Source organism: Oryza sativa, chromosome 8 (assembly GCF_034140825.1).
Source record: "Oryza sativa Japonica Group chromosome 8, ASM3414082v1".
NCBI lineage: Eukaryota > Viridiplantae > Streptophyta > Magnoliopsida > Poales > Poaceae > Oryza > Oryza sativa.
Genome location: NC_089042.1, coordinates 1,291,335 through 1,298,730, shown reverse-complemented (window position 1 = coordinate 1,298,730; position 7,396 = coordinate 1,291,335). Strand labels below are relative to the sequence as shown.

The 7,396-nt window shown below is 41.0% G+C and overlaps 2 long non-coding RNA genes across 3 annotated transcripts; both read left to right on the top strand.

The window, feature by feature from the left end:
• Positions 1-741: 741 nt before the first annotated feature.
• Positions 742-3,432, top strand: LOC9267177 (uncharacterized). Of its 2 annotated transcripts, none has more exons than XR_001547943.3 (8): positions 742-951; positions 1,068-1,229; positions 1,842-1,936; positions 2,282-2,343; positions 2,428-2,519; positions 2,599-2,734; positions 2,831-2,917; positions 3,143-3,432. It is a non-coding gene; the product is annotated as an uncharacterized lncRNA (long non-coding RNA). The 2 variants fall into 2 exon arrangements; XR_010734673.1 differs by having other exon boundaries at positions 1,065-1,229.
• Positions 3,433-5,640: 2,208 nt separating this feature from the next.
• On the top strand, positions 5,641-7,114 carry LOC136351483 (uncharacterized). The gene is made up of 2 exons (XR_010734674.1): positions 5,641-6,580; positions 6,752-7,114. It is a non-coding gene; the product is annotated as an uncharacterized lncRNA (long non-coding RNA).
• Positions 7,115-7,396: the final 282 nt, after the last annotated feature.

The window sequence follows — 7,396 nt, the reverse complement described above, 5'->3', positions numbered from 1 at the left end:
GGAACGAGCTCGTAACCGGAGATCTCGACTGGCGCGCGGCGGCGCGGTAGAAAGACGCCATCTTGTTTCGTCGTTTGCTGCGGCCTTCGGTTGAGGAAGGGAAGAACAAAAGCTCAAAACTGGGCCTGCGTTTATTGGGCCATAAAGGGATCGCGGTGGCGTACATGAGACCCATTTAAGTTGGCCCTTCTTGTGGCCCATATATACAATGGGCCAGAGATACCTCGCCGCCACGGGTAACCGGAACTAACTGCGGCGGCGGCCGCGGGGGAGCAGCAGAAACTCTGAACCAGCAGCAAGCTAGCTTCATGCTTCAGGCTTCAAGCTTTAGTTGCTAGCCTGCTACATTGCTCCTCGTTGCAAATTGCAAACAGGCGATGGCTGATCTGATGCATCTGATGGCAACGGGATTAGATCACTGTAGATGATCCAAAAACCAATCGTTTCTCTTTGTGGATTTCAGATTCACTAGCATCAACTTTTGCCCTAATTTCCTCCCTCCTTTTGACTTGAACTGTCTCCTTAATTTATCGGAGACGTTTGGTTCTCAGCTGGATGAGAGTGAAACTGATGAAATCATATAAAACCTATTGCTTTTGCCTACAACTTTTGCCCCCAGGTACTGTATTACTGTTCTACTGTTCTCTCAACAGTTGATCGATGCCATCTGCACCGTCCAATCTAGCGTGTGTCAAGGATCCAAATATCCAATATCTCTTCCGCTTCTACCCTCCCGTGACCGTGAGCAGCTCGAGATTAGTTTCTTCTCGACCATCGAACCCTTTCCCGCTGCTTCTGTTCGCCGCCGCCGTGCTCCAGCGCCTAGGGTTTTCTTCGCCGCCGGCGAGTGCTCCAGCTCCTAGGGTTTCTTCACCGCCGGCGAGTGCTCCAGCTCCCAGCCCTGCGCGTCCTCCTCGCCGGACGCTGCCGGTGACGTCTGGGCCAAGCTAGGTGCGGCCACCCTCCTCCTCCCCCCTTCCTTTTTCTTGGGTTTCTTCCGCCTCACGGGTTCTTGATTCTTGACCTTTTCGTTGGTCTTGGGCCCTTGGCCATTGCTTGCACAGCAGGTCTGTAGTGCCCTCCGATTCCGTGTTCCCGGAGGTGGAGCTGGCCGAGGACGACGCCGTGGTGTGCTCCCGGGTCACCCCGGATGGCGGCGGGGAGGTGGTCGCGTGGTGCAAGATTAGGCGCGGCGGCGACGTGTCGGCGGCGACGATTTGGAATCTGAGGTATCTGTTGTGATTGGTGGTTGGTTTATCCCCTTTTCGCTGCTTTGCTCTTCTGGACTGTACATCGTAGGCAAGATGCGCTTTTTTTTTTTTTGCAATCCTGTTTTATTGGATTGGGGGTACAAATGCCATTCATTGATGATGCATGTTTGGGCGAAGGCTATAAAATGCAGAAAAGTTCTTACTGATTGCGATGGAATGCGAGTTGTTGTCGTTTGGATTATGTGAATTGTTGCGGTGTCGCACTATCCAAAATTAAAGAAAGGTTTCCTGTGGATAAAAAAGATTCAAATTTCCTAATGATTCCAAAGTGCCTCATTTTCTTATCCATAAGACCATAATAACTCAGTTTCCAAACTTTTGAACCTGATTGATTTTGAGTCGTGCTGATCTGAAATCGATAGATGTGAGCCCCTGAAGACAGGGAATAGGCAGAGTGGCCATGGGTGAGTTTTTTCTTTTTTAGGGGGTGGAGGGAACTGTGTTGCAACCTTCCGTTAATCCTTTTATCAAATTCTCGCTGATGTTAGATGCCTGTCTTGTCATCCTTGTAATGTATGTTTCATTCGACCGCTATCTTACGTTAACATTATCCATGTGCCATTGAGAAAGCTTGGATGCAATTATTGTCGATGGAAGAGTTATCCAGCAAGAAGCAGTTGACATCAAACCGGGGAGTGAAATTGTTCCAGGGCCCCAGAAAGATGGTGAGACAATTATGTATTTTGAGTTTGGCATTTTGTGCATAGATTGGTTGTTATGTTTATTTAGTGGTCTTGTATTTTTTTTAAATAGACTATTTTATTCCTTTATGAAGCCAAATGAGTGTTTACACATGACTCTGAATATATGTACTCATTGAGTCATTTGGAATGTTTATTGTTTCCTAGACCTTTCTGTTTAGAAAGTGAAACTTCTATGGTTGCATGTTTGTAATTGTGCTTCTGAAAAATTTACCAAATTACAAATGGTTTTCCTTTTGTGATTTCGTTATGTTGGACAGGTGAACTGTACCACTATGTAATGCATTTATGCTATCCATTTTCTTGCAGGGTATCTGTTGTACACCTTTGATATAACTGGCCTGAATGACTAGGACAAAAATAATATCAAGGTATTTTGTTGAAATGAATGTTGATCAACAGCAATAACCTGGGTGCATAAAAGTCACTAACTTCTATTTAAATGACGATGTCAGATTGTGCTAGGTATTGAGAATGCAAAGTGCAGCATATGCTTAAATTTGTGGGATGATGTTGTTACTGTTGCTTCATGCCTCCACAACTTCTGGTACTTTTGCCAATTTTCCTAGCTACTTTTGATTTATCTCAAAATTCTGATTGGTGCTTATTCCTGTATTCCTTTTAAGCAATGGCTGCTTCTTTGAGTGGTTAAGAAGGTCTTCAGCTAATTCGCGTGATAAAAGTTAGAGTGCTGCCTGTCCACAATGTAGGACGACAGTGCAATTAGTTGGTGGGAATCACTTCCTACATAATATTGAAGAGGTGTGATAGTTGGGTGTGATGACTTAACTCCTCAATACTGTTTAAGTGCTACATATTGTACAGCTGAGATGTTTATTTATAGTTCTGCTTTTGTAGGCTATACTGTAAGTTTTTTCATCGCTACAGCGGTCTGATGAGGAGATTGCATTGTTGGAGTCATATGCCCCGGTCAAGACAAATATTGTGAGTTCAAAATCTTACTAAGAAATTGTTGATTCCCACCATTTTCTCAATGGATTGTATCAAGTGTTGTGCCAGTCTCATATTTGCCAGCACTGATATTTGTCCCTGTTATCTGCCATAAAATCGAATATTGTTTTAAAATCATCATCTTTTTTTCAACTTGTAAACCTTATTTTTTTTCCTACAAACTTTGCCCATGTTACTGTATTACTGTTTAATCAACAGCTAATCAAGGCCATCTACACCATCCGATGTACCACGCGGCAACGATCCGTCCCCTCTTCTGCTTCTACCCTCCCGTGAGCTCGTGGTTGAAAGTTACATTTGTCATGAATTTGGATTATCATTCTATTTTGAAGATATCCTTGATTGATAAATGCACTGCCATGTTTCAGATAACATTTTATTCTCTTATTTCCCCCAATTTTCCTTCCATTTGGCAATTCTCGTGGTGTTGGTTTGTCTGTACTGCACTTTGACACATTATATTTAATTTACAAGACTTGCCAGGTGCCTAGGATTGTCTTTAGTATTCAACTTTTGACAAGATAATAGTGGATGAAATGAAAATCTGTTTACAATTAGTACTGGCCTCTTAATAAACTAATTAGTAAAACAAAATTCCCCAAATGGTGGGCTCATTCCGTTAGTCGGGTACTTATAATTGTAGAATTTCCTTTCAGTGCAGGTTGATCTAGAATCATGGTTCTCTCTCTAAGTCCTATTTTGCTTATCGAATACTTGCCTCTTAATAAACTAATTAGTAAAAGAAAATTCCCCAAATGGTGGGCTGATTCCGTTAGTCGGGTACTTATAATGGCAGAATTTCCTTTCAGTGCAGTTTGATCTAGAATCATGGTTCTCTCTATAGGTCCTATTTTGCTTGTCGATGATATTGTTAAATGTTGCCATGGAATGTTAGCATCTGATACATGGGCTTCTCATCTATAGACATGTTGTGCTTGTCATTACCTCTAACCATATCATGTTATTTAATTTATATCACATGATTGAAAATGCATTTTAGCATGAATGACTCATAACGATTTAGAATTTTCTAACTTACAATTAGCAAACCATGGCAGCACAATATGGTATTTCAAATTTTCATTTAGTTGCACTACTTGAGAATGAGTTTAGTGGTTTGGTTGGATTGTCTAAGTGCAAATGTTGCTGTCATTTGTGGGAATCAGGAAAATATAAAATGCCATATATAATATCCTCTATATTTTAGTTCATAGAGAGTATAGTTTCCATTCACTCCCAAAGAAAATATGGGTATAATCCGGAGCAAATAATCTGGAAGCAGATATGAATATGGATATTTTTTGCTGGATATGAATACAAATACTATGACGTTGGCGAAAGGGCTTGTAGCCTAGTGGTTACAAGAGCATCAGTAGCATCTGAGGTCCTGGGTTCGACTCCCCATGGGAGCGAATTTTCCAGAATTTAACGGCGTTGTGCTTTCAGTAGTAGGCGACGTACCCGTCGACAGCGAGGCTCCTGTGTAGTCTTCGAAGATGCTCACAGGGGTAGGGTTTGCGTGCGTGTGTTTATAGGGGTAATTCTAAAAAAAAAAGAAAAGAAAATACTATGACGTTGTTTCCAGTGGATGGGGATACAAATAAAGATGCATGCTTATTGTTTTTCAACCACATTTGCTTAAGCAATGATTGGTCTATTCCAGTATTACTATTGTTGGCCCCTTTGGAACATATAATTGATATGCCTTTTGCATGACTCTTCTCAACTAAAATGCATTAGATTGCATCATGTCTGTGGTTCACAATATGTTACATATGTTATCTGGAAAGAATATAATTAAATTTGCTACAGTTCTGTGCTATTGTTATGTTATTTTTGCATTGTTGCATGTGGTGTTTGGGATCCAACTAAAACTAAGTTGGTTATTTTATTATGTAATCTCAACCGATATACGGAATTTATATGTTGTGTATATTCATGGTTGTTAAATTGCTACATTATGTTCAGTATATATACAGTTTTTTTTGGCTTCAATTTTATGCCGTCCTTTCCAGCTTTCCCGCCGCACCGCGCGGGGCACCCTCTAGTTATATTTGTTCTCTGCACTTCTGCTAGGCTGCTTAGCTACCACTAGCCTTTTACTACCCAGCTGCAGATAAACTAAAACATGTATATATGAACATGAATTCCCTAACCATATAAACTAAAACGCCTCCGATGATCGAACCATATCTTGGTCCATCGATTTAAGTGGAAACCAATGATCAGTTGTTTTATTTTATTTATTATATTTATAGAACAATTACTCCCTCGGTTCTATAATATAATGTACAACCACTTTCTTTATATGTTCCATAATATAAGGCATGCATTCAATTAATTATGACATCTTCTTCATTAAATTATTAATTTTTTAAACAATTCACTCTCACATTCTCTAATTCTATTGGATGCATGCATTATATTTATTAGGATGATCCAAACTACAAGATGATAATAACTATTTCTTTATCTTTGGGTTAATGTTGGTTGTGCCTTATATTTTGGAACGGAGGGAGTAATTTATTAGAGTCACGTGACAACTTAGGTGTATTTTGTCGGAACACTACTACTAATAGTCTCAGTTTACTTGTAGTCAACTACTGTTGGTTGTAGCTTGGTGGCATACTCTACCTACCTATCAGTTGTTGATGTTACTCGCGGAGTATCGTTCTTTATCTTTGGTGCTAGATGACATGCATGCATGCTCATTGGATATCAGCTGATTCTTATATTAGGTACATTGTGCATGAAATGTCTTGTAAGCAATATGACTTATTAGCGATCGGTGGATAGTGGTTTGTATGTAGAACTCGTATACGTGGGGATTAGTGAGGACATACGATTCCACATGTGGAGGGGAGTATCGTGGTGGGTATACCTGATTTTTTTTCTTTGAGATGGAGATCTAATGGGTAAAATTAGTAGGTCCACCGATTTTTTTTTCCTAATTTATTAGAACACCATGTGGCGGTTTACGAGCGTTTGTAGGAGACCACATGGCGGCTTGGGAGTTTTTGTAGGAAGTTAATTTAATGAACTTTTAGTATATGATAGATAGATATAGATGTACGTTTACACCAGGTCACATTTTCTCTGCTGTTTCCTAATTGGTTTTACTTTCATGCCTAGTTAATTAATTATATTAGCTATAGGGTTAAACCAATCTGCATGAGCACACAGACAGTAAAGTGGAGGAGGGGATTAGCTAACAGTTGCTTGCACAAGCAGGTGGACAGAAAGACATGCATTCGCTTTAATCACACTGCTCTGAATGTGACATTTCTGTCATGCCGCTCATGCATGATTAGTGGCCGGAGTAGGAGTACACGTTACTAGTGGAAGGAGAAAATCTTGTTGTCGGAGGCTGCCGCGAACGGGTCATGTGCACACTTAATTACCGTGTAGTCACGTCCAAATTCCAAAAACATAGTAAGACGTTGAAGAGGATATTGAGCAAAATTCGCATACATTATATTAATTATTATACTCACGTCACATGGGCTGGAGCCTATTTATACGGAGGAGGAGCAAAGGATCGGATGAAATCGACCAAGATGACGAAGATAGCAGGTGTTCTTATTTTAGTTCTTGTTATCTGTCCAACTATTACTTCCGCTACCGAAACCCGGGGAGGTAAATCCATCCATCCATCTCATGTTTTCTCACAATCTAGCTGAGCTTGATTCTCTCTTCCTAATTAGTAGTAATTACTTGTGCATGTTTGTATTGTGTTAGCGCTTCTATTCCTAATTAATTACTTGTGCATGCATGCGCTAATTAATTCTGTTTGTATTGTGTTAACAGGCCGGGATGACGACCTTAGTGACGACAAAATCTGGACATCTCTGATTGCATTCCACTATCCTGGATTGGTGGTTCCGCCAATCTGCATCGAGGACATTGCAAAGAAATGCGGGTGGAATAATCTGACCCCTGCATGCGTGATGGAAGAGATGGACAGCTGCCACTAAGGCGACCACCGGCCACTCTCCATCAGTCTCAGGCTGACAGGCTCTCAGCCATAATAATTAATAAGCTGTAATAAGGGGCCTAATTAATATGTACTACTTCATGCCTCTGATTTTGATTGCAAGCACCACTAGCCATGCATGCATGTCGTATATTCTAATAGAATTAATTAATGGTAATAATATAAAGCTAGCTAGATGTGCCTGTGGGTTTGATTTTTAATCACTAGGAGTAATAGAGTAGTACTCCTCTATCAGAATGTCAGGGTGCAGTCAGAACCCCTTGAATTTGGACGCTACAACTAGCTACTACTTAATTACCGATCGATTTGGGGCAAAAACAACTACTGTTTGCCAGATCAGAGAGATGGTCATCCACCATGGTGAAGAACTAGCTTAACAGCGGCACAAGCACGACCTCGTCCAAGAACCCGTGTCTAGCTCGTGTGGCCGGCCAGCCGGTCACCATGGCCGTGCAAAT